The following is a 27,678-nucleotide window of genomic DNA, read 5'->3' on the forward strand; positions in this document are numbered from 1 at the left end:
GCGATTGAAATCGCGGTGATCGGGGGTAAAAATCGCGGTCATCGCGGGTAAATCGGGATGACCACGATCACCGCGATTTTCCCATAGGGAACAATGTTAAAACGGCTGATTGACCGCGATTTTACTGTTAAATGCCTCAATGGACCCGATTTGGGGCCAAATAGGCCAAATTAACCCTTAAATGTCCCCCCAAATGTTTAACGCCACCCCACGATCCACGCCAACCCGAAGCGTGGCGAGCGCAGCGAGCCCGCGAGGGGCGGCGGTACGCGTCCTCCGACCTTTTCATGCCCTACTATCCACTAGGGCGTGGTGTGAGAATATAATAGTGTGGCGAGCGCAGCGAGCCACCGAGCCCGAAGCGTGGCGAGCCCCGCGAGGGGACGCGGATACCTTCACAGGTAGACGCGTCCCCTCGCGGGCTTCACAGGTGTCCGCGTCGCCACGGACACCTGTGAAGCCCGCGAGGGGACGCGCATAACTGTGAAGGTATCCGCGTCCCCTCGCGGGGCTCGCTGCGCTTCGGGCTTGGTGGCTCGCTGCGCTCGCCACACTATTATATTCTCACACCACGCCCTAGTGGATAGTAGGGCATGAAAAGGTCGGAGGACGCGTACCGCCGCCCCTCGCGGGCTCGCTGCGCTCGCCACGCTTCGGGTTGGCGTGGATCGTGGGGTGGCGTTAAAAATTTGGGGGGGCATTTAAGGGTTAATGGGCTCTGTGGCCCATTTAACATTAATTCCTATGGCCAAATCGGGTGGATTGAGCCATTTAACAGTAAAATCGGGTCCATCGCGCCTTTTAACATTGATTCCTATGGGAAATCGGGAGCATCGCGTCGCGGGCATCGCGGGTACATTTATGTGCGGCCGCGACGCGACCGACACGATTTCAAAGTTTAACATTGGTTTCAATGGGAAATCGCGGGCATCGCGTCGGTCGCGTCGCGGCCGCACATAAATGTACCCGCGATGCCCGCGACGGGCGCCCTTCTAGGTAAAGAGTACCATATATAATATATGAGGTTCTTGGCATAGTATTGGCCAATAGTATGAGCCTGCCCACCACTTGTCATGGTAACCTCGTCGGACAGGTCCCTAACATTGTGGGGGTTCACCCCCAAACCGCCCCATCCAGACCAACCCAGGGCACCACACGAATAAAAAGATAAAGTGGAGTATCAGAGTGTAAGTGTTAATATGAAAAAGGAGTGAGATATCAGATAAACCACTGTAATTAACATTACATCATTCTTTGTTTGTTTTTTATATATATGTAACACTTTCAGATACCTATCCTTTCACTTTTAATAATTCACACCAATTAGCCATTTTTTTTTTTTCACTTTCCTAACACTGATACTGCACTCCACTTTTTTTTATACTACTAACACTCTGATATCTCACTCCTTTTTTATATTAACACTTACACTCTGATAATACAGCACTACAGGGGGGCATTTTGTGTGTAAGCAGCACTACAGGGGGCATGATGTGTAAGCGACACTTCAGGGGGCATGATGTGTGAAAATAGCACTAGTGGACCCATTATGGTATGTGGCATAAAGTGAAATAAGGATTATTGTGTGTGGCATAGTGTGTAACAGGCATTCCAGTGTGTGAAGTCATTTGGCATGGGCATTTCGTTTTGTGTGGCAATGTGAAAAGGGCATTCCAGTTTGTGTGGCATAATGCTAAATGGACATTCCGGTTTGTGTTGCATAATGTGTTGGAGGAATTACTGTAAAAAGGAAAATTAAATGAGGTAGTGGGGTGGCAAAATATACCCTTGCTAGGTGAGAGTCAAGGGCGTACCTGGAGCTTTGTGGGCCCCATAACCAAATCTTGAAAGACCCCCCCCCCCATCTCTGCCAGTGTCACTATAAAGCCACCAGGTGTCCTTCTACTGCAACACTAATGAATGCTGCCGGATCTACTTCTCCTCTGTTGCTGACCGGCTAGGCTGTTCCCCTATGTGCTGGCGTCAGCAACAGGAGGAAAGTTTAGGTTGGTAGGAATCAACGGCCAAAGAATGAAAAAAAATTCCAAAGGGTGCAGTGAATTGGCTTAGGGCCCCCCAAGCCGTCGGGCACCATATCAGTTGCATCCCCTTCACCCACTATAGTTATGCCACTGGCGAGAGGTGAGTCTAGTGCCTTTTCTTTACTTGCACAGCAATATTTGTAATGTACAGTATATGCAAAACAATTGTCCTTGCTTTCTACTGCAAAGGGTTTTAAATTGCTATCTTTTGTAAAATTCCACTGAAATAAATGGCAGTTATGGGGTGGTGATTCTGGTTGGCTCAGTGAAAATTTGCTGCTTAGTAAGCCTTCTAACGTGCGAGTGCCTGCCCCCACTGCCGTGCGAATATTAATCCAGTGCATTGTGTTTTGCATAAACATATATTCACAGGCTAACGTGCGGGGCCAAAATCATAGAATGATCAGTCTGGGCTGTCTAAAGCGGTGTACACACGGTGCAATATTGCCAGTGATTTGTTTGTGCTGCAGCAATAAATTGCCGGGTACGCGCTGCCGTGTTCAGCCTCCTCACGGTCGCTGATTCCCTCTGTGGGTGGGTGGGGTTTCAGTAGCGCACGCAGGGGGGGGTTTCTGAGTACCCAGAAACCCCCCCAGGAGTCAAAGGGCCCTCAGCTGATAGCTGAGGGTCCCCTCTTTCCATGGATATAAGAATTGTAAAAATCGGCCCTTGGGAACCAGAGATATCTGACTTCAAAGCAGTGGTCCCCATCCAAGCATGTTAATTGTTATTCCCAGTCAGATATTTCAGGTTCTGTCTGACTTAGAGTTTTTCTGAGGGTATATTCCAAAAGCTGGGACTCTCCCCCTTTGAAGGGCCCTAGTAGCTCTACTGTTCCCAGAACCAGAGATATCAGCCTTCCAGCAGCTGGTTACTGCCCCAGCTCCACACACCTGGTATGTAGTTTTATATACTCGTTGGCGGATTGCTCTGCCTCCTGAACTCTGATCCCCTAGTCCCTAATATCGTTTGGTAGGTGGGATTCTCTAGTTTTTAATTCCATTAAAATTTAAGAAATCTATTTCCGGGAACTGGAGATATCTGCAGTCAAGCAAGCTGTCCTCGCACCAGAAAATTATGAATAATAAGCCCACTCCACTACACACCCCTCCTCTGCGTATTAAACATCCTCTACCACCCTGGAAGGTATGTATCAGGGCCCCTTTATTCAGCCCAATGCCCCCTTCTTTCACCCCATCTCCCACCATCTGTGCAGTAAAGGGGTAATTAGTGGAAATTACTGAGCCCTACATGCTGAGCGGTTTATATAACACCCCCTACCACCCGCGGGACATCAAAGCTTCCCCCACCCCTACTGCTGGAGGATCGGTAGGGGCCCCAATACATTGCTATGCCCAGGGGTCTACACTGCTGTTGACGCCCCTGTATGTATGTATGTATGTATATATATATATATATTATTATTATTATTATTATTTATATACATTTGGTCTATCTATAATACTTTAACTGACCCGGTATATACTGGGTCACCTAAGTGTCCATCTCCGTGCTTTGCTCCGCCCCTCTGGAAACCCCCTTCTGAAAATCCTGCGTTTGCCACTGGGTTTGTTCTTCAAACTGATATCTATATTGCAGTGTAAAAATAAAGCAGCAAGCATTTACTCTGCACAGAAAAAATAAATAAAAAAATATAAAGGTGCTGTACACGTGAGCCTGGGGCTGTTTTTTTCACCATTAAACTTGTGTATTATAATAAAAATGGGTACTTGTTTCCTAGCACGGCGCCCATCGGGTCCCATCACATACCTTAACTTAAGGTATGCGATGGGACCCGATTTTCGGCCTTTTTTTAAGGTTTCCCGACAAATGTAAAATCAGGTCCATCGCATGCCATTATAATGGCATGAGATGCGACCGACGCGATTTTACATTGTAAGCATTGTATATAATGTTAAATTCCTATGTAAAATCGGGTTTATTGTATGCCATTATAATGGCATACAATGCGACCAATGCGATGGACCCGATTTTACATAGGAACCAATGTTAAATGGCCCCCCATACCCAATTTTTGATTGTATACCCACCCTGATGGGTAATTTCTATGTCAAATGCCCCCCCCCATTGTTAACGCCACCCCACGATGAACGCCAACCCGAAGCGTGGCGAGCGCAGCGAGTCCGCGAGGGGTGGCGGTATGCGTCCTCCGACCTTTTCATACCCCCACTGTCCACGTCGGCGTGGAGTTAACTTGATATAGTGTGGCGAGCGCAGCGAGCCACTGAGCCCGAAGTGTGGCGAGCGGCCGCGTAATATGTCTGAAGTAATGCGCGTCCGCTCGCCACGCTTCGGGCTCGGTGGCTTGCTGCGCTCACCCCACTATATAAAATCAACTCCACGCCGACGTGTATAGTGGGGGTATGAAAAGGTCAGGGGGACGCGGACCGCCGCCCCTCACGGGCTCGCTGCGCTCGCCACGCTTCGGGTTCATGTTGATTGTGGCGTTAATAATGGGGGGGCATACAATGAAAACTGGGGTCTGGGGGGCATTTAACATTGGGGCCAATGTAAAATCGGGTCTCAGGGACCATTTAACATTGGTTCCAATAAAAAAATCGGGTCGGTCAGGTCAATCGCATCGCATGCGATGCGATTGACCTGATTTTTGCAACCCGATTGCATACAATTAAAATCGTGGCGCCGTGCTAGGAAACAAGTACCTAAAAATGTTCCCGATTCTGTAAATTAGTCTGAATAAAATATACCTTCAGCATCATGTGACCACAATAAAAAGCACCCAGCTTACAGCCTCATGTTTTTAATATGGTCAGAATTTCTCAACATCTTCTGATATCCACAGTAGGGGGTAGATTACACTGCATAATTTAATAGATACGTACAAACAAAATACTTGGTTGCTAAATATATTGCTGCCAATAAATAAAGATATTCCATACTTTTGAAACATCAGTATCTAGTAACTGGAAAACGTTATCTTTGCCAAATGTAATTGTGTCTTGGCTAACTGCTCCTTGCTAAGCCTCAGCACCCAGATCACAGCAGATAAAGCGCTCCTCCAGATTTCAGGTCACAAAGCGGTGTCCAAATTTGTGACCTACTGTATGGCCAAACTGGACTGATCCAAAAGAACCAGTGAGTGCATTTGACTAATGATTGTGTACGTCAGGAGACTGTATTTTTCCAGGATCGGTCTACTATTTTGTTTATTAACATTCTCATAAAACATTTATTTTATGAGCATCCTAAACAATTATCTGTAAGGGAAAAACTGATTTATGTCATCAATCTTCTTTTACTGCTTACACAATGCCAGGGTAGATAGACTATATTGCCAAAAGTATTTGGCCACGCCTTTAATTATTGAATTCAAGTGTTTCAATGAGACCCGTTGCTACAGGTGTATAAAATCAGGCACCTAGCCATGCAGTCTCCATTAGTAAACATGTACGATACCTAATGGGTCATTCTGAAGAGCTCAGTGACTTCAAGCATAGCACTGTGATAAGATGCCAACTTTGCAATAAGAATGTTGGTTAAATTTCATCCATGCAGAATATTCCATGTCAACTGTAAGTGACTTTATTAGAAAGTGGAAGCATTTAGGAAGAAGAGAAACTCAGCTACAAAGAGGAAGACCACGTAAAATCACAGAGAGGAGTCAATGACTGCTAAGGCGCATGGTGCGTAAAAGTCATCCATGGCTGGAGTTCAGAAATTTTGGACTGTGGAGCAGTGGAAACATGTTCGGCGGAGTGACGAATCACGCTTCTCTGTTAGGCAGTCAGATAAACTAATCCGGGTTTGCCAGATGCCTGGAGAAAGTGACCTGTCTAGTTGTTTTTCAGGGTTTGGGCTAGGCCCCTTATCTCCAGTGATGGGAAGTCTTAAATGCTTCAGCACACCAAGACATTTTGAGCAATGCTGTGTTTCCAACTTTGTGGCAACAGTTTGGGCAAGACCCTTTTCTATTCCAACATGACATTTTCTACTATTCCAAAATGACTGTGCAAGCACTGTAAAGACATGAGGCCAAATGTACTAAGCCTTAATAAGTGATAGTCGAGGGTGATATGGAGTGATAATGTACCAGCCAATCAGCTCCTAACTTTTTTTTAATGTTAATATTTTTTCCAAACTCAGTCTGTAACATGGCAGCGAGAAGTTGATTGTCTGGTACTTTGGGGATCATTCTGGTTGGCTTAGTAAGTTGCAAGGATCACAGCTTATCGAGCACCAGAGACACCACCCACCTGAACGCCCACCCCCTCCCCACCAACTATTCGCCTTGATAACATGCGAGGGGATGTTTAATGAAGACACATCCCATGCATGTTTCTGCTGCAGGAGAAATACTTTGACGGTCTCGGACCATCAAATAATTTCTCCTGCCTTCACAAATAAAAGTCAGTGGAAACTGACATTTGCAGCTGCCAGGACGAAGATAGGATGGGTGGCTGATGTCCTGTGACATCAGCCTGCCCGTCCCCGGCATGCATCAGCCTGCCCGTGTATCCATGGGAACACCCAGCATTTTCATGCTGGGTGTTCCCAGTCCCTGCCGATGTCCGCCTCTGGGCCGCCCAAACCTTGCGAATGGCTTGGCAACTATGCAAGTTGCCAAAGCCATATGCAAAGGGGATCTGTACATGTACATAATATACCATGCTCATACCCCCTAAAATCGTAACGTAACAAATTCGTCCCTGTCCGAATAAATCAAAATCCCCCTTTAATCTCTTTATCACCCTCCACTTTATCACTTGTTAAGGCTTAACAAGTGATAAAGTTGGTTTGAGCCAGTACAGGCCAATCAAGTTCTCTGTGTGGAGGAACATGACTGGCCTGCACAGAGTGCTGACCTCAACACCATCGAGCACCTTTGGTAAGAACTGGAATGGAGATGGCGAGCCAGGCTTTTTCGTCCAACCTCATAAATGCATTACAAAATTAATGGGCACAAATTTCCACAGAAACACTCCAAACTCTTATGGAAAGCTTTCCAAAAAGAGTGGAAGTGGTTATCGCTGCAAATGGGGTACAAACTCCATATTACAGTACAGTATATTTGAAAATATTATAATTGCAGTCCCTGTTGGTGAAATGGTCATATTTTTGTTCATATAGTGCAAGGGTGGGCAATAAGCGGCCCTCCAACTGTTGATGAACTACACATCTCAGCATGCCTTGCCACAGTTTCAGCATGGCCAAATAGCAAAACTAAAACAAGGCATGTTGGGATGTGTAGTTTATCAACAGCTGGAGGGCCGCTTATTGCCCACCCTTGATATAGTGTATATAAAGCCTTTGTGGCCAAGCGAGAATATGCACAATATTGGTGGTGAGACGATTGTGTCATCATGGCTCCATCCCACGTATACACGTGACATAAAACCGGGATTGTATTGTGGGGGGCAAGGCTATGATGAACAGTGAAATGCAACATTGGTTGGGTAGGCAAGTATGCAGGGGAATTCACATTATTTTTTAACACTAAAACTTTTTAGGTGATGGACAGCAGGCCTCTAACTTTTAATTTGCTGTCACAATTGCATGTATAGGCACAGTTCTACATTCACTAAAGTGCTACAGCTTTCTTAATTTCACCAAATGACAACGAGGTATTTTGAGAAATTTGGGAAAGCTGAAAGGAACCGAGGTGGTGCTAGATGTATCCTTCTGAGGAAACCGTGCAAAACTTTATCAGGGAGAAACGCGTCAAATATTCCATGGTAGAACTGGAAAAGGAATCAACTGCAGCTGGAATCATGCTCTCCCTCCCCACTCCCATCTGGTTACTTCCACAGACGGGCTGTTACTAATTGCAAACTGACAACCAAGGCAGCCACATACTGAACACCACTGGGTTCTACACATATGGGTATTGAATACTGCTGTGTAGTCAAAGAGGGATACATCGAGCCGGGATCAGTTGAGAAAAAAGGCTATTCTTAAATTGGAGGACATGGTACGAATACCCCTATTTGCGGTGAGATATTTAATATACCACTTAAGGGGAGGTCGAGGATAGTGCTTGCTGCAAAAACGACCATTTGATTTGACCTTAAGGGGGAAATTTACTAAAGGAAATTTGTAAAAAATAGGTGTATTTGTATCCAGAAATACACTTATTTTTGACATTTACTATCCCGAAAATACAGCAATTCGTATTCGTATTGATAGCACATCAATACGAATACGAATTGCTGTATTTTCGGGATAGTAAATGTCATAAATAAGTGTATTTCTGGATACAAATACACCTATTTTTTTTACAAATTTCCTTTAGTAAAATGTCCCCCTAAATATCATTGTTCCATTTACACTCTCCAGCGGACTTCAAATAAAAATCACTCTTCGGAAACTACAAGCTAGTACATGGCTAAGAACTACATTTAGTATGAACCGTGCAACAATTGGCTCCTTATGAGTGTGGCTAATTCATTTGAACTGTTGGTTTTATTGTTACATATCTTTTAACTGTGTTAAGATTAAAGATATTGATTGAATTTTAAATTTTCTGTACGCTCTTTAATATCTGCTCTAAGTAATCCAGAAATACTATTTGAGAGCCGCACTTGATAAAAATATAGATTTTTAGTGTGATCCACTTATATCTAGGTAGAGGGATTCATTTTAAATTTGCCCCCATTAGTAGATGTGTACTTTTAAGGGGTTTTTTTTGCAGATTGTTCAACACATACACTGAGATTAAAGTTAAATATGCCCACTGCTTTAGCCCTTTTAGTGGCAAGTGAATTTGTGAAAATTGCCAAGCAATCATTTTTATTCATCATAATGACCTGTAACGTTGACCTTCTATAGGAACTATTTTTTTATTTGAATTTATATAACAAATGTGAGCGATCCTGTCATTTTTATTGGATATGTTGCGCATCTGTAACAGAGACGCCGGTACTCAAAAGGTTAAATTAGCAATGACTGGTTCCCAGGTGACAGGTATACAATGCTCTTACTGACTGGGACAGCAGTGACAGGTTAATGTTTCCCCCCCTTGCTAATTGCTGAATAGATGTCTAGAACAGGAAAAAGTTGTGTGCTCCACACTGATGCAGGTTCAGTATGACTCACTGACACATAATTAGTCACTTCCTCATTTTCAGTCCTATGACTAAATAGTAACTAATTTTTCAGACAATTCAGAATAGTGGGCGATTCCTCTAGAAGAATGGTGGCCAGAGCCAAGTATTAACCCTAAATAATAACAATCAAGTGCCACCTACAGTAGTTACATTTACCTCAGTAAACGGCAGATCACAGATTTTGAAACTCAGATTTCCTCATAAAACTAAAATCTCTTTATAGGAAAATAATTAGAATTTTCTAGAAGAGACTACACATTTCCACACATTCAGCCCCTCCACATAAAACATTAAGGTCAGAAGTAAAAATACTGAAATGCGAAATAAACAAGGACACACCTGTCTTTGCATTATAAGCATTCCACACAGCGCCTTACATCAGGGTCTTTCTTCAACAAAGCCTGCTAAGAAACAGGGGGTAGATGTATGAAGCAGTGGAAAAATAATAAAGTACATAAAGTACAGTACCCAGGCACTTTATCACTTCTCCTCCCTTATCACTGCTTCATACATCTACCCCAGGGTGTATTTTGTGGAATCAAACAGGTCAGTAAACTGACAATTTGCCTGTTGGGTAGATGGAACAGAGACATGTGCTGCAGGTCTCTAGAAAGGTCAGTTTCTAGTAATCTGTACAATATCAATATACTGTAGACCTATTAAAGGGGCAGATGCAACAGATCAATGATCTATAATCTCTAGGGAGGGGACTTTACTAAAACTGGAAAACGCAAAGGGGAATCTCTAATGATAGAACACGGTTTATCCTGAGGCTGGCTGGAACCTGCTCTGCAAGGTGTCTAAAAGAACATTGATGTGGGAGAGGCTCTTCGCTAGATGACAGCAGAGGTACAGAATTTGCTGCCCTGCAGTAATCATTGTCAGTTCATTAAAATCTTACACCTTGCAGCAGAAGGTGTGCATTCTTATGTTATTACTTAAGTAAACTGCCTTATCAATGTCTCACTGGACTCTCAGCACCCTCTTTCCAGCCAGCTGAGCCTTTTATCTTGCTTTGTTGTTCATATGAAGCAGCTATCTGTCCTGTTGGCCTTAAACTGAGATTTATCACCAGTGTGGCCTGTCTGCACCGTATCCTGCTGAGTAACTGAGGGACTCCGTCTCATATGTGTCGGAATGTGTGCTGCCCTCCACAAACATCCCCTATCACTTATTGTCATCAGATGTAGGGATATCGGTTAGGTGTGTCGCTAAAGAAAGGGGGTTGGTTGGTAGAGAACTGTTCACTTCCCCTTCTGGCACTAATAGCAGCAGCAATCCTCACAGCAGCAATTTACGCTGTGGCCTCATCCAGATGGCTGCATGGATGGTTTCTTCATTGGCAGGTTGCACTCTATTCATGTGTAGCGAACATTCCTATCCTTGGTCCTAGGGGCGCACTGGAAGTGCAGACTTTTGTGGCATCTGGCCTTCAGCACAGATGGTTAACTCAGAATAGCTGAGGTACTGATTGGGTCACCTGTCCTCGGGGAATGGGTGTCACTGTGGCCTGTGCTGCTGGTGTGCTTTGTGGACTGAGTCTGAGATTGCCTGTGTTCGTCTGGTCCGACAGCACATCGAGAGATGGAATTAATGTTCTGGCTGTCGAGTGTCGGAAAGTCAGTGAATCAGCGAAAACAGCCGCGGATTGGCAAAAACCGTCCGCAAATTTAACAATCTGCAGCCGTTTCTGACAACACATATCCAACTTTTTTTTTTAAAACAACATTGAATGGGCGAGTCATAAAGCAACATATATTGAATATCCCCCTATATATCATTGTACAAGTATACAGTTTCCCATATAGGACTTGTTTCCTTGTATGGCTTATCTTCCACAGTGTACCCTTTAAAGTGTGCCCAACATGGGTGCCTCACCTGGTGCATTCATGGATGGGATGAAAAATGAATGCACCAGGTGAGAGCCCTCTCCCAATACCTGGTCAGCTGGGATCCGGACAGCGCTTTCCCTCCATATAACTGGGCAGCGGGGATCCGGGAAGCGCCGCAGCGAGGTCTGTGCAATGCTGGGGAAGCAGCAGAGTCCCTGCGGTGGATGTGCAGTCAGCTGCGGGGTCCCTGCGTCGGATAGGAACTAGTAGCGCTACTAGTTCCCATCTGCAGCAGGGACCCAGCCGCTGACTTCCAATCCGCCTCAGGGACCCCGCTGCTGACTGCAGTGCCCAGCTGCCACAGGGACCTCCTGCCTGCCCCTCACTGCCCGACCCTGCTGCCTGCCACCCACCTGCCACCACAACAGCAGTGACTTCTGTGGGGGCCCCCGATGTGTGGGGGCCCTGGGGCAACCACCCCTGTCGCCCCGTGCTTAATCCGGCACTGGCTATAGGCCATTCCTATATACAATTCAGGGTTATAGTTCAGTATGTGTAAGGTGTGATAGACTAATCACTGGTGCTCTTTGACTGTGAATGCATCTGTAATAGACAGCTGTAAACGTATCCCTGGAGGTCAGTCAAAACATTCTCAGGGCATTTGTAGCATTTTAATCAATCACAGGCTCCACAAGGCAAAGCCTGACCATTAGAAGCTGGCGTCTTTCCTGGTGAGTAGCTGGTAATAAAAGTATAACAGAGACCTCAGGTCATCTTTGTCTTGTCCTCTTGCACTTATCATCAATGTGTTGTAAATTAACAGTTAGCTTCAACATCCATATTTTTGTAATAAAATAGGTTAGATCTTTAGTTTGAATAATTTAATGTGCAGTTCTCCATAGCTATCATCACACTGGAAGTTTGCTAAATATTTAAAATTACTAATACTTAAATCAAAAAAATATGATATATTGGAGATAAAAAAATAAACAAATTCCATACACACTAAGCACACTTATTATTATTAACAGTTTCTTATATAGCGCCCACATATTCCACAGCGCTTCTCCCTATGGCGGTTATAAGGTATTAAAAATCTTAAAAGTAAAAATGTCAGCACTTGCTTCAGAACCCCTTGGATATGCCCCCTAATGATTAAATTGGCAGTTTTCAATATTCTTAATTGGGCCAATAATTACATGTCAGTTTGGGGTTAAAAAAAGGAAAATGGGCTCAAATTACACTAAAATCCACGTTTGCACTTTGCACCCCAAATTAACGTATTTATTTTAAAAAAATAATAATTTTTTGATCCTATTTTTACAGAAAATGTAAAGTTGCCTCAGTTTACCGAAAGATCACTATTTGCAAGCTTTTACTCAAAAATATTGCAAAAATCATCTGACACCGTTAAAAGAATCCAGTGCTCTCCTAATGCCCAATAACAGTCTTCTATATGATTCCACTAATGATGTTGCCATTTATCTGGCCACTCTTTCATGCACGTCTCCCAGATCGCATTTTGCCGAAAATTTGCACACCATTCCCGCGAGTACTGTTGACACATATTTCTAATTGGAGCTCACATTTCCGGAGTATTATTTATTATTTATTAACAGTTTCTTATATAGCGCAGCATATTCCATTGTGCTTTACAAAGGAGACAGTTATACAACAAACTGGGTATTTACAAACATTCAAAGGTATGAGGGCCCTGCTCACAAGCTTAGTATGTGCATTTGAGCAAAGTCTGCAAGTTTAAAAAAACAAACTTACATTTTGGACACTCACACCTCATTTTAGTGACCCCTATGGGAATTAAATTAAATTAAACTAAACTCAGGTACTTTCTTTAGGTGGCTGTACTGTAGTACTCCTATAATAATAGAGAACAAATTAACCTTAAGGTGGAAACACTATATACAATATATTCGCCAATGTGCAATCCACGATGGATCACAAAGACCATTGTATAGTGGATTTGGGGGTATTCACTATACCAGTGATGGCTAACATTGACACTCCAGCTGTTGTTGAACTGCACATCCCAACATGCCCTGCACCAGTTTTAGCATGGCTAAATAGTAAAACTGATGCATGGCATGCTGGGATGTGTAGTTCAACAACATCTGGTGTCAAGGTTAGCCATCACTGGTATAGTGAATACCCCCAAATCCATTCAGTTCATAATTTTATGAATGATGTGGTCTAATGAAGGGCTCACCAGATGTGAGGATGCCACAGATGACGCAGTGGTTGTTATATTAAGCATGTAAGAATGTTTTGCGATGTCATACGTCGGATCATGTAGTGTGTACCGCAATGCGATATCACAACACATTGCTGCGTCAGTACATCGCTGAGGTGTGTACCCAACTTTACACTGGTCATCAATAATCTTCTGTGGTCATCTACTCACCAGACAGCTCTAAACGGCAGACCACCCACACATAACTGAACAACCTGCGAATACTGAACCAATATCACAGCGTTTGGGACTATCATTACAAATAGGCTGTAAATGACCTGTCTACACTAGTGATAATACATGCATAAAGTGTTTGGGATGCTGTAGCAGCAGGGTACTTGGGGGATATTTCAGGTGCCTCCCCTTCCTGAGCGCAGCTTTCCTATGATCACAGCACAGCAGGTGAGATATAATGCTGGAGCCAGGATGTCTGTGGCACATGGTTCTATTACAGCTCAGAAATGCAGCCAGCTGTCCTTTGTCAAGTCAAGTGTTCACACTTAATGAATGTTTTTTACTCAGAGCAAGTGCCATTTGCACCACACACAGACAAGTGTGAGATGGGTGGAAGGATTCTCACACCCCTGTTTGGGGAGTTTTCCTGCACCTGTCACCCCTGTTTTGCTGCCTGTCTGCCATACTAGTAGGTTTTCCTTTACTCACTCAATCTATTGCACAGAGAGTCTCACCCTATGTCTAAAATCAGACACATTTCCAAGTGTATCCATTTCAGTATTGAAATATTTCTCAAAAGGAAATTTCACCTCACTTTTATCAGCATTGTACTATGTATACGGTTTTCTTTTTGCTTCAATAAAAGCGAAAAATGAAAAAAAAAAAAAAAAAAAAGAAGAAATGTCACATTAATTATGTATTACAAAGTTTGGAGCTGGAAATACCTCATGAATATGTTTTTACCGTAAAGTTAACACTTAACAAAGTGAACCCATCTGACATTGAGCAATAAAAAGTACAAATACAATATGCACTACATAAATCATAGACTAAACTACACAGCACAGGGACCATTTACATACAAACATCTAACATCAGAACGGTCAGCTATTTCTTTCATATGTATTAACACAGCGGAGCACCCATAAACTCTTATGGCTTAATGCCCTGTGCTACCAATATAATTACACCTCAAGTGTAACTTTTGACTTCTATTTACAAAACAAGTCACAAACATCTGGAAGGGACAGGTCCAACTATTGAATCTGTAGGAACAGGTGTGTATCCAGGTCTGCACAGCAACACAGCATGGACTTTTTAATATAATAATTTCAATTATATATTGTTTTAGTCTTCAGTTAAAACTGTATACATATAAAAATCTATGGACATTACATGAGATGAAAGCATACAGGGGTAGATGTATGAAGCAGTGATAAGCAAGAAGAAGTGAGCCAGGGGAAAAGTGGCCCATGGCAACCAATCAGCACTGAAGTAACACCTATAATTTGCATAATATAAAATCATACAGAGCAGCTGATTGGTTGCCATGGGCCACTTCTCCTCTGGCTCATTTCTCCTCCCTTATCACTGCTTCAAACATCTGTCCCACAGTGCCAGATGGCAGTTAGGCACATTGGAATATTTTTCATGTTGGTTCTTATGATCATCGCTGCTCAGCCATAGTCACATACTTTACATTTAGAGATCTTATATTTGCATATTGTGTAAAATATGAATTTAAGAAAAGGGTACATTTGAGTTTAGAAAATATTTTATGATCCAAAGTTCAGAGAACAGTGTGTTGGTCACTGAACCCATTGTCAATTAAGAAATGTGCAGCCCATCATTATGGCACTGCACCAAGTCTAACTATGTGAACTTACAAACAATGACCCTGAAGTAATGTTATAAGAGTCATAGGAAATACAGTGACAAGGGAAACTTTAACCTAATTATGTTGTTGTTTCAATTATTTGTTGAATCTTCCAAAACGGAGATGGTTCACATACGTTGTGCATTGCCAAGACATTAATATCCAATATCCCGGTGTTTTAATTAGAACAAATAGGTTCATATTTTTACTATAAAAGTATACATTTTATAAATCAACCTGTTTAGAAGGTGAGAATAAAGAAGTCACACTGGAGTTAAATAGAGGAACAATGGAATAGGAGGGATTATTACATGGGATACATTGTTCTGTTATCAGCTGGTAATCAACTGATCGGGCCGATAATCAGGACCGGATTAAAGGGGGGCACAGGGGCTCTATCTAGGGCCCCCCTGTGGTTGGCATGTATTTAAATATATATATGTGTGTGAAAAAGACTTTCGTTTGCGCTATAAACCAGCAGCTACTCTATAAGCCCTCCCTGTTAGTGGAGGACGGTATCGAGGGATATGCGTGTGAAAATGGATATAGAGAGTGCTTGTAGTAGAATAAAACCTTAGTGCAAGTCTTACTAGTGGGTACAATATTTGTAAAACAAATTTATTTAAAATATATAACAAGATAAAATTCAGACACTGTGAATGTTTGACATGGTTATTTGAAACAATCAGATTTCCAGATATGGTAGAGACCCGAGTAGAGACCCAACGCGTTTCGTCAATAATAGACTTCTTCAGGGGTTAATTGACTTGTTTGTTTGAGCTTGAATGGTTTGGGTTGAGTTTTGAAAAAAGCTTCTCAAAGTGACGTTGGATGACGTTTCCGTCTCCCAGTAACAACACAGATTGCGGAGGGAGAATGTATACTTTTAGCTAAAGGTTTTGTGCATGGGAGTGGGGTAGTGCTGCAGCTTCACCTATCTGCCAATGTGACAATGATTAATGGTGCTGAGCATCGGGAGCCAAGGCACACTGACTGCACAAGTAATGCAGCGCATTACTGGGAGTTGGCTAAGTCCCATGAGACTTTGCACAAGAGGTCAGAGGCTGAGAGGCTTGTGCTGAGGTCTGCTTGGTGGAGCTCATCATATGCTTCTCAGGCCCATGGAGGACAGCAGCAGCCTCATCATGGGAGGGTTTTTAATCAGAGGCAGCTATTGTAAAGCGCAACAGAACCTGCTGCGCTATAAGAAACTGTAAATATATGTTTTTTTTTATGGTTATTTTAATCCCCGCCCCTGCAGTTACCCATTCACCAAATTGATACTGCCGTTACTCTGTGTTTTGACAGTATAATATTCTCACGTGCAGTTTGCGGCCAGGCCCCCAGAAGGCTTAATCCGGCCCTGCCGATAATTGATCAGGGTGTTGCCACAATAAAATCAGTCAGTCATTCTTAGACAGACATGGTGATATACAGCATATCCAAAATATCCAATCAATAGGCAGCCACATCTGGTATTCACTGCCACAGCTGACTGCCTGATGCTTCCTATGCTCTTTCACAGGGAAGGAATGGGAAAAAGTTTTCTCCACAGTGGCCATATACACTTAAATATCTCACAGTGGGGCAGATGTATTATAATATTATAATACTTCCTGTTTCGCCTCAATAGCGAGGCGAAGCAGGAGGGGAGACCGACAAGATGTATTAACATCTTGTCCGCCGAAGCGGGGGAGCGCTAACTCCCCCCTCCGGTGATGTCCCCTCCTGGAGAGAGCGCATCAGTTTACACTGATGCGCTGTCTCCTGTCCCCCGGCCGGCTGCACTGGGCATGCGCGGGATCTTGCTGCTCATGCAAGATCCCCAGGGCAGCCCAGACCTAACAGCAGGGACAGCGCTGTCCCTGCTGTTTAGATAGGGCTTCGCCAGCCTGCTGCTGACCATTCATACATTCGGTCTGCTATCATTTAGATAGCAGAGCCGATATGGACAGGGGTGCATAGCGCCCCTGTCCATTACCGCACACTGGCGCCGTCATACATGGAGGAGAAGCGGTATCAGTGCACATAACGTGCGCTGATACCCTTCTCCCCCATATCGTCTGATCATACATCTGCCCCAGTGTATGGCCACAATATCTCATAGTTTCAGCTTGCAAGATAAAATGTCTAATAGATAGTGTATGCCCAGCTTAAGGGGTACATGATATCATGGATCACATTTACAATGCACTCTGGGTGGAATATTACTGCCCAGGATCGCAATGTAAAATGGGATCCTAACAGCAGGATCTATCATCCAGGGCTCCGAATGGTGATCATAGCAATACTGACCTATATAATCTGATTACCTGGTGCCGCACTGTGTGAACATTTATATGTATGCGTTCACATTGAAATGCAGTCGTCCTGCCATTCGGTCCAACCAGGGCCGGTGCTAGGGGGTTCGGCGCCCTCCTGCATACTATAAATTTGCGCCCACCCAAACTTTACAAAGGGAGGGGTGTGGCCACACAATAATGCTCCAAATTACACCACACAGTAGCACAATCTTATTCACCTAACACAGCACCAGTGCCGTAACTAGCCATTTTGGTGCCATGTGTTTGAAAAAAACAGGGACAGTGTGCGCCGAAGGCGGGGCAAAATTGTAGAAGCGTGGCTTCATGGGGAATTGGCGTGGTCACATAAAAGTACCAATAGCACCATAATCCCCATAACACATTATGCTTCACACCTCAAAGCCTTTTTGAGTAACCACATTATAGTAACCACACACAGTAATGCACATTATTCATAATGCCACACATCAATGAGCAGAACACCATAATGCCCATTACACATTATGCCACACACTGTAATTCCCCTTACTTAATATGCCATGCACTATAATGCCCATATGACATTGACACACATTATGCTACACATAATGCCCCGAGTACTCCTGCATATTCCCACATTTGTAGCATTGCTTATTCATAACACTCACAGCAGTTGCGAAAAGTAGTTGCTCTGCTTACAAGTAGTGCCCACACCAGTTGCCGACAGTAGTAGCGCTGCCTATATGTAAGCCCACACCAGTTGCCGACATAAGTAGCACTGCGTAACCATATACCCACACCAGATGCTGACAGTAGTACCTCTGCTTATACATAACACCCACACCAGTTGCCAAAAGTAGTTGATCTGATTATACACGTGCCCACACCAGTTGCCTGAAAGTAGTACCTCTGCTTATACGTAGTGCCCACACCAGTTGCCGACAGTAGTAGCACTGTGTAACCATATGCCCACACCAGTTGCGGACCTTAGTAGCGCTGCCTATACACGTGCCCACACTAGTTGCCGACATTAGTAGCGCTGCCTATACACGTGCTCACACCAGTTGCCGACTGTAGTAGCACTGCGTAACCATATGCCCACACCAGTTGCCGACATTAATAGCACTACCTATACACGTGCCCACACCAGTTGTTGACATTAGTAGTGCTGCCTATACACATGCCTACACCAGTTGCCGACATTAGTAACATTGCCTCTACATGTGCCTACACCAGTTCCTGACATTAGTAGTGCTGCCTATACACGTGCCCACACCAGTTGCCGACATTAGTAGTGCTGCCTACACACGGGCTCACACCAGTTGCCGATATTAGTAGTGCTGCCTACACATGTGCTCACACCAGTTGCCGACATTAGTAGCGCTGCATATAGACGTGCCCACACCAGTTGCCGACAGTAGTAGCGCTGCCTATACACGTGCCCACACCAGTTGCTGACATTAGCAGCGCTGCCTATATACGTGCCCACACCAGTTGCCGACATTAGTAGCGCTGCCTACACATGTGCCCACACCAGTTGCCGACATTAGCAGTGCTGCCTATATACGTGCCCACACCAGTTGCCGACATTAGCAGTGCTGCCTACACATGTGCCCACACCAGTTGCCGACATTAGCAGTGCTGCCTACACATGTGCCCATGCCAGTTGCCGACATTAGCAGCGCTGCCTACACATGTGCCCACACCAGTTGCCGACATTAGTAGCGCTGCCTACACATGTGCCCACACCAGTTGCCGACATTAGTAGCGCTGCCTACACATGTGCCCACACCAGTTGCCGACATTAGTAGTGCTGCCTACACGTTCCCACACCAGTTGCCGACATTAGTAGTGCAGCCTACACATGTGCCCACATCAGTTGCTGACATTAGTACACTCACACTTTACAATGGTGGCAGCTCATCCTCTCCTGTTTCCTGGTGTCTTCAGTCAGTCTTGCTCCCATGTAGCTCCGCCCCTTCGGGTCCGTGTAGCCACACCCCCTCTGACAGTGAAGCTCCGCCCCCTGCCGATGACCAGTTGATAATGAGCCAGGAGGGATCTCTGTGCATCCGGCGCTGCTGCGTGTGATGAAGTGTGACAGGCGCAGCAGCAGCAGCCGGCAGGCACGGAGGACAGCAGAGGATGCAAAGCAGGGACAGTGCCTCTCCTGCCCGGCGCCTACCTGCTTTGCATCCTCTGCTGAGTGGGTAGCGCCGGCCCTGGGTCCAACCGCAGCATGCTGCGTCAGGATTGGGAGGCTGTGGCGGCAGCATATGTGTAGACAGCCACATAGGAGCCTAATTGCAGGCTCCTTGCAACGAAGCGGGTCCTGTTGAACCAGACCTGCTGCGTCACTATGTGTAAACACAGCCTTATACTATTTAAAATCTAGTAATCTAAATGTGGAATGCCCTATATCTGGTGCCAAAATTATATCCTCCACATTGGCTCTAATGAACCATGAACTATTAGATGAACCAAACAGCTGTTTCTGCATGAATATCTCAAATAAAGATGAAAATAGATGGTTATCAAATAAAGAAAATAACAGAGAAAATCAGCTGAATAACTCCATCTCTATTGAAAGTAGGGACATAAGGCTTTTGTAACTTAAACTCCGAAAGAGATGTAAAAATTGTGAAGGGTTTTAAATAGAACTTCAAGTCCAAACTCTGTACCATTGGGTTCTCCATGATAAAGTTAATCAATTGTGAGAATTAAGCCGGCCAATAGCGCTATTTGGGGGGCGGAGCAGCACAATGTCTTTGTTTACATTGTGCGTTTACTCCAGCTCAGTCCGGTGATTAGCGTAGTCGGGTTATTTTTTTGCCAAGACACCTGGGAAGCCTACTTGGAACGAAGAGGACGTGAGCTTTGCCAGAGACTTGTAAGTATAATTTGCTTCCATAGGTTCCCTATGGATTTCTTCGGACACCGGACCCCCGAACCAGGACAGCGGACCAGGACTTCAGGACCACGGACACCGGAGCCCCAGGACACTGACCAAGACCCGGGGACCTACCTATGGGCTCAAGTAGCAGTATCAGTATGTGTGGGCTTTGGATGTAATAAAGTTTTATTTTTAATGTGTGTCAGTGTGTGTTTTTTTACTATTTCTATTACTGCCAGCGGGCCCTTTAATGCCCCGCATGCTGGGACTTGTGGTTCTCCAAGTCCGAGCATGTGGTGGAGGCTTGCGGAGACTCATAGTTCCACAGTTTTAGACAATGGTTAATTCTATTTTTTTACACTTTATCAGCCCAGTGGCCAACGCTCCAGGGCCGTCCGGGACAGCACCAGGCTTCAGCCTCGACATGTAAGTCCTGGAGGGGGGGCCCTTTATTGGAGGGGTCACCTCTACCCCAGGACCCCTGGCCAGGCTGACTGGTCAGAGGGATGAATGCTTTGGCCCGGGGGACTTATATAAAAAACCTCCACCCGACTGTGGCATTACCCTGCTGGCTGGTTGGGCCTGCGGCTGGTTCTTAAAATACGGGGGACCCCTAGTCATTTTGTCCTCTGTATTTTGGGAACCAGCCCTGGCCTGGAGCCTGGGGCTGGTTTTAAAAAATGCAGGGAACCCCTATGTCAACGGTTTTATGATTTTTTTAGAACCAGCCCCGGCTCTTTCAGCCTGGTGCTGGTTACGGCCATTTTTGCTGGTTACGGTCTGTTTTTCTGGCGTATTTTGCCGGCAATTATCGGCAGTTTGCCGATAATTAGCGTCCGTATTTTAATACGGCCGCTTAGTAAATTAGGTATCACCATTCTTTTGAATGGTGATTCCTAGTCGTATTTCCCGATGGCGTATACATTCATATTTGTAAATACAAATACGAATGTGCCATAAATAGGAATACGAATATGCATATTTTTGGCATAGTAAATGCCAAAAATACGAATACGACTAAAAAAAATTGTATTTTGCTATGAAAATACGTATTTTTTAGGCGTATTTGCCTTAGTAAATTTCCCCCATAGTGTCTTTACTTACTATTTAAACACAATCCCAATATCCTACAGATTAAACGCCTAAATATCCCATTTGCATATGTGCACACAAGTCATCATGGACGATAACCCAGGATGTTCTTATGGCCCAAAAGAAATAAATATTTGTGTCAATGGTTACCAAACTCCAGCAGTATTAAACGACCTTCAGTCCAGAACACACCTTACAAGAATATTCCTGAACAGCTACATTGTATTTATAAATGGCAAGCTTGCATCTATTCTGTATGGCTCATGGAACTGGAAACAACACAGAGGTCTCCTAATCTCTCTGCCATTCCTGGAAAGATTCAACATTTGTATATGTGTGAGAAGATGTTCATGTTACAGACCCAATCAAAGTGTTTGGATTTTACTCTTCTCTTACAAAGTCAGTATCATTCTTGCCCTCAGTACACTGTGAAAACCTCATCTGTGTGGCAGTTGTCTAGAGATTACAGGGAGATGGTAATATGTGAGCGGTGACAGAAGAGGCTGTTGATTTTTTGAATGTTCAGATACCCTTAATCAGTCCCTGTATCTTGATGCGGCAAGTGGTTATCAGGCCAGCTGGGGGAGACTACTTATGAGTGAAGTATAAGTCCTGCTGCTGCTCAGCTGTCCCACCTGCTGATATGGGCTACGTGGCAGGGAAGAATTCTCGGCTGACCCAACTACTTCCGTCCGTTTATCAATTACTGGTATTTGAGAAGTGGTTGACACACAGATTATCCCAAGAGGCCATTTGTACAAGAAATGTCTTCTGTAATGCCAGTCACATTTATAAGACCCTTTGCGCTCTGTTTGATGTGTGTGGACAAGCTGAGAGACAGCTTAACGAGCTGCCACATAAAGACAGGCCTGTTCGACTTGATCTGAGTACAATATCATACATAAGAAACATGCACTGTTTTACTTGATCATATTACATGGATACAATGTCACTTCAGTACATGTAATAGTTATGCCATTGTTCACTGTGACTAGGATAGGCATTTTAATTTAAAGAAAAAATGCCCCCAAGTACTGCTGAGTATTTTAGTTCAGCATAGAGTCCAGGGTTGCCTAGAATAGCGGTTCCCAACTTTTTTCTCTACCGTACCCCTCGATTACATTTTTCATTTAGCAGTACCCCCTCCTCTCAATTTTCAATATCCAGCAGTATGCGTATCCTTATGAGTGTCCTTAATATTAATGAGTAGTGGGGGAATAGTATGCAGTCAGGAATTGGGTCCCTCTGTCTGGCCGCTGGCTGTGTCTCTGTGGTTCCTGTCAACGTCTTTAAGATTAATGCCGCTGCTTCCTCCACCCATGTCAGCATGGGGCAGATAAATGTTCCTTTTTTTTTTTCAATAATTTTTCAATCCTTGGATTGATACTTGAAAGTGATAAATTCTAAATAAAATATAAAATTGAAAAAACTGTGAGAGTCTTATAGATAAAGCACCTCCCAGCCAGCCTAAGGAATCATCTGACGGGGACCTGCGGGCGTCTCACACGCTGCAATCAGCACACAGCGGGGAGCGGATTCCCTGGCCGTCTCCGCTTCAGGTAGACGGGCAGGGATAGTGGGGGCTGTGGGTGGTGATGGGGGAGCAGCTGGGAGACGGCAGGCTCTGACAGAACGGGGCACGCGAGCGTCTCATGTGCGCGCCCCCTTCTGTCGAATGGCGGCGGATGACGATACTATCGCCAGGAGCAGCTCAAATGAGATCTGCTCCACCTGTATATATAAAAGATCTATATCTGCAGATGTGTAAAAGTATGATGGGCGTACCCAACTCGCGGTAGGTCAGGACGTCTTTAAGCTCATAAGGGTTTCTTTCGTTGTGGGAAGGCTCACAATCCTCATGTGTTGGTTTAGGCCAATGTGAATCAAGAAAAGTGCTTCCAGTGTGTGGAAGTAAAATTAAACAAAATCCAATGTTAGAATTCATTTATGTTAATCAACCTGAGCGATAGATTGTGATCGGAGGTCGATGAGAAGAGGATATATTCTACCATGTATCTTACTCACCCAAATAAATATCAAGAAAAACACATCAGGGTATCTTTATACGTGAAGGTAAGAAAATAATGGGCGTATCCCAACTCACAGGAAATAAAGGTAATGTATTCATGCAACGGTTTCTTTAAGAACCTTGGAAATTCCCTCAGGATTTCTTCCAACTTAGTGGGTCATTGGTGATGTGATACTCAATATGGAACTGCATAAAAAAGAAAATATACCTATATCTATATAAATATACCTGAATGACCTAACTGACTCGGTTACATCCTAGGTCAGCTTCTGTGAGGACACGTGTGTAACTACCAAGACCTACCTCATTTTCAACAACAACAAGCTCAGTCATCTTCGCTGGGACAAAGAAGAGGCCTGCAGCAGTGATGACAGAGCACTTTATATTATATGTCCATAGTGTGTTTATAAATGTATGATAGGTCAGTGTGGTTTGGTCCATCTGTACACCAAACTGTTCCTGCAGCTAATGTATATTACATGAAGCTTAGATTTGCTAAATGTTGGAGTAACTCCCTCCAAGATTGGAGTTGGTTGAGCTGAAATACTCTGTGCTTTTGGTAACTTTCCAATAGCTTTCAATTCCTGCCCACAATATTGAAGATTGATGACAAAAGGTTCTGTCATATTGATGACTAATAGTCAGTGCCATCACTTATTATGCACCATTAAAGCATTTAATAAAGAATTGGTCTGTGTATATATACAGTATATATATATATATATTCTATATAGTTTTGTCATATGTTTGCGATACATGATGCCGTTTGCACATGCTGAGTTTCTCTGATATATTTACATTTATTTGTTGCTCGCCAGTTCTAGATTGTGATCCCTTGAAGATGGAATAAAACAGCAGATGGAAAATAAATAACTGTGGCGATTACAAGAGCGATGTTAAACAGGTCAGGTATAGTGTGACATTAAGACATCAGAGGCCAAAAGAATCTTTTCATGAACATCTTGTCCCTGCAGGAACCCTTACTGACACATCATGACCACCTGGCTCCTATGAGTCAAGGCACCAGATAAACACCCCCCTGTGTTCTCAGACGGGAATCAAAGCTCGGGATGAGCTGGGGTGTTTATATAGACAGCAGAGGTGCAAATTGATTCAGAACAAGTCAACATATAAAGGAATCCACTATTTACACTACGGGGGCAGATAGTGCTCTTGCATGGGGCAAAAATAATTTGTCATTATAGCTTCATGGAGAGATCTGAGAACTTCTCCTTTTTATGGCCACACATGGAAGGAACATTTTCAGTAAAGCATCCATGCATTAGTTATATAGGGCTATTCATTTTGCATATCAAAATCTTAACATCAGCACGCCGCATATAAATATGGATGGTGCACCTTATGGAATTAGCCATGTACCATAAAACGTAACATAGATGAAGAATAAAAATTAGAATAATTATAGATAACTACGTCATTGTTGCCTTGTTCTCAGAATTCGTGTTTTCCGATGGCAAAGGGATTCATGTTTGGCTGATGAGAATGCCGGCAGCCAAACACTGCTGAACATGAAGCACACACGCAGAGGGGGAACTACCATTGGTGCAGCAGGTGCATTGCATCGGGGCCCGAGGCCTAAGGGGCCCAATGCTGCCACCCACTGGTGTGTGGCATGTTGTGGACTTGAGATGGAGTGAAGGAGGGCGGCCCAAATTATATTTTTGCACCTTGGCCAACCACTCAAAAATTCTGCCACTGATGCAGTGTATATCTTTAATCAGCAAAAGCAGCTTGTGCGTCTACTTAGTATCCCAATGCACATACAGTAAGATGCATTTAACAGGAAACAATGGAAAAACTACATGTACAATACATGAGCTATTTTGTCAAAACAAAGTCGATTTTTAATTTTCACGGTTAGTATTTTGTAAATGTTTTATTGCAAATGTGCTCTACTTTTGTTAATTAAACAAAATGTTTTGCCAATTAAAAAACACACCCAAACAAATCCACTCTAATTATGTCAGAATTGCTCTAATTACTACCTGGCTGGCAACAGGTATGATTTATATATACAGTATGTTGCATTCTGATTAATCTGAATAACATCGGACGCTTCCTCTACTTACTACGAGAAGTGGCATCAGATTTGCAAAAGGAGCGTAAAGTCTAATACATTGCATCACTAATACATTATCCGAGTTCCAGAAATAAGTAGGACATTCTAGCATCTGTCTTTCAGTGACTTTTGCAGGGCCGATAAACAGTCTCCTTACATTCCGGCCTACTTGTACATCTCCCCCCTTTATTTTTTTGAACCAGCACATGCGCAAAGAGCCTGGGGCTGGTTATGCTTCGGAGGGGGACCTCATGCCATTTTTTTTACATTTTAACTCAGTGGCGCAACTATAAAATGTGCGCCGCCCCCACCGGAAATTTCCGCAATGGCCCGGGACCCACAAATCTACTTGTCTGCAGTCCCGGCACTCCTACTGGTTGGCTTCTGTTAATGACCATCACAAAATGGCTGCCCCTAACAGCAGACCATTTTTGAGGATGCTAGAGGAGGCCACCACCTCCTCTAGTATCCTCAAAAAGTGTCTGCTGTAAGGGAGCGGACATTTTGTGTGGGCTATTTTTCATTAGAAGGAGCAAGGAGGAGCGCCGGGACCACAGACAAGTAGATCTGCGGGTCCGGGTGGCGGCAAACAGAGGGGTAAGGCAGGCTGGTCCCAGCAGCAGTGCAGCACATCACGCTACTGAAGTCTACCCCTCTACCTCCACGGAACAATACATATCAAGACAGTCCGCCAATGCAGGGACCTGCTTCCCCATATCAAACGGCCCTAATCATACATTTGCCCTAGAAACACAAAACTGTACTTGCTTAAAAAGAAACCTATTAATATTAAATGATGTGTTATTAAAAAAATAATAATATTTATAAAGGACGTTTAATTATTATATGCATTAAAAGATAAAATGCAACTGTATTTGACAATAAGGAAATGGTTACTTATAGGAGCATTAATTATGTGGCTGCTTTCAGTTCACTGCGACACAGAAGGGATAAACCATTTATACTAAACCTGCTCTGTGCTCCCATCTCCTGTGTTCCTTCCTCAGCACCACTGTGGACACTGTGATCGGTCAGATCTGAATTTGTCCCAGATGCGCATGTGCAAACACCTGGAGAAAATGCCTTCAGCGAGTTTCACATTCTCCAGGGCGTTCGCTCACTGGGATGCAGGCAGGGGGAGGACGCAGGGGACCGCGCCAACATGGTTGGTGCACCGATGAAAGTGCTGGGCTGACAACTGCAAAGGCAGCCATGTCTATGCCTGCTTGGGGCGGGCAGCGGACGTCACATGACCTCAGCGTCCGCCCCTAATTCAGTGGCTAGCGGGCACTGGAAAAGCCAGTCAAGGCTGACTTTTGTTAGCAAACAATGGGAAAATCATTTAATGGCGAGCGACCATCCTTGTTTTTCCCTGTGTGGCACATGTGAGGGGATGTGTTCGCGTACACATACCCTTGCATGCTAGCGAGTGAATTCACTTAGCGGGGTTTGTTTACCTGCTCGCTAGGCTGGATATATATGCAGCTTAGCTAACAGGTCTGAATCAGGCCCAATCAGCGAGCACAGTTTTGGGAAATTGGACCAATAAATTCAGCTCCTTAGCAACAAGAGTAGGAGGGGGACCCCCACTGGTAGAGCCATAGAGCAAGAGCTGGGGAGAGGGGCCCCATCTCGTCTCCTCTAGCCAGACCGCATCCCTTCTTTGATATGGCAGCATACCTCAACTGCAGGGCTGCCAGAAGACAATGTGGGGCCTAGAATGGATAAAATAGTCAGGAACTGGGAACATTGGGGCTGGAGCAATAATGTGGGTGGGGCAGCAATTTTGGCATTAACTTGTATTAAAAAAGATTGTCAACATTTGGACTGTGGGGTATGTAAAATTTTAACATCAAAGAAAAACTAGAACCTAAACTAAATAAAAAGTGAAATAGAAGCCTATTCAGATCCACACACCAAAAAAATAAAAAATCATTGACAAAGGCCAGAGCCTTTTTAAAACAATTCTTAGTAAAAATAGAAAAGGCAAATCAACATAAAAATCATTGAAGAAGCCAGTAGCACACGCCGGGAATCATATTTCCCTCACAGACAGCAGGTGGAAGGTGTGCAGCGCTGGTTGGGTGAGAAAGTGGGTATGGGTTGTTAGGCCGAGAGTGTCTAGGTCGATAGTCAAAAAGGCTGACATGCTCAAAAGGTCAACACAAATTTTTAAAAAAGTCGACATGGCCAATAGGTCGACACGCATTAGGTCAACGGGGTGAAAAGTTCACCACAAGCAAAAGGTCAACATTAGATTTTCA

The 27,678-nt window shown here is 44.1% G+C and overlaps 1 protein-coding gene and 1 long non-coding RNA gene across 3 annotated transcripts in view; one reads left to right on the forward strand and one right to left on the reverse strand.

Moving 5' to 3' along the window:
- Positions 1–23,803, forward strand: part of LOC146007018 (uncharacterized) — an 84,711-nt gene extending 60,908 nt beyond the window's left edge. For both annotated transcript variants that reach the window (XR_014444195.1, XR_014444196.1), the window contains one exon: positions 23,596–23,803. The gene's annotated coding sequence lies outside the window, so the exon portion shown is untranslated. The remainder of the gene's footprint in view (positions 1–23,595) is intronic.
- The window catches only part of LOC146007019 (uncharacterized), a 318,388-nt gene that overhangs the window by 142,968 nt on the left and 147,742 nt on the right, over positions 1–27,678 (reverse strand). The gene's annotated exons all lie outside the window — the stretch shown is intronic.

The sequence above is a fragment of the Crinia signifera genome, chromosome 6 (assembly GCF_055691185.1).
Source record: "Crinia signifera chromosome 6, ASM5569118v1, whole genome shotgun sequence".
NCBI classification, from domain to species: Eukaryota; Metazoa; Chordata; class Amphibia; order Anura; family Myobatrachidae; genus Crinia; species Crinia signifera.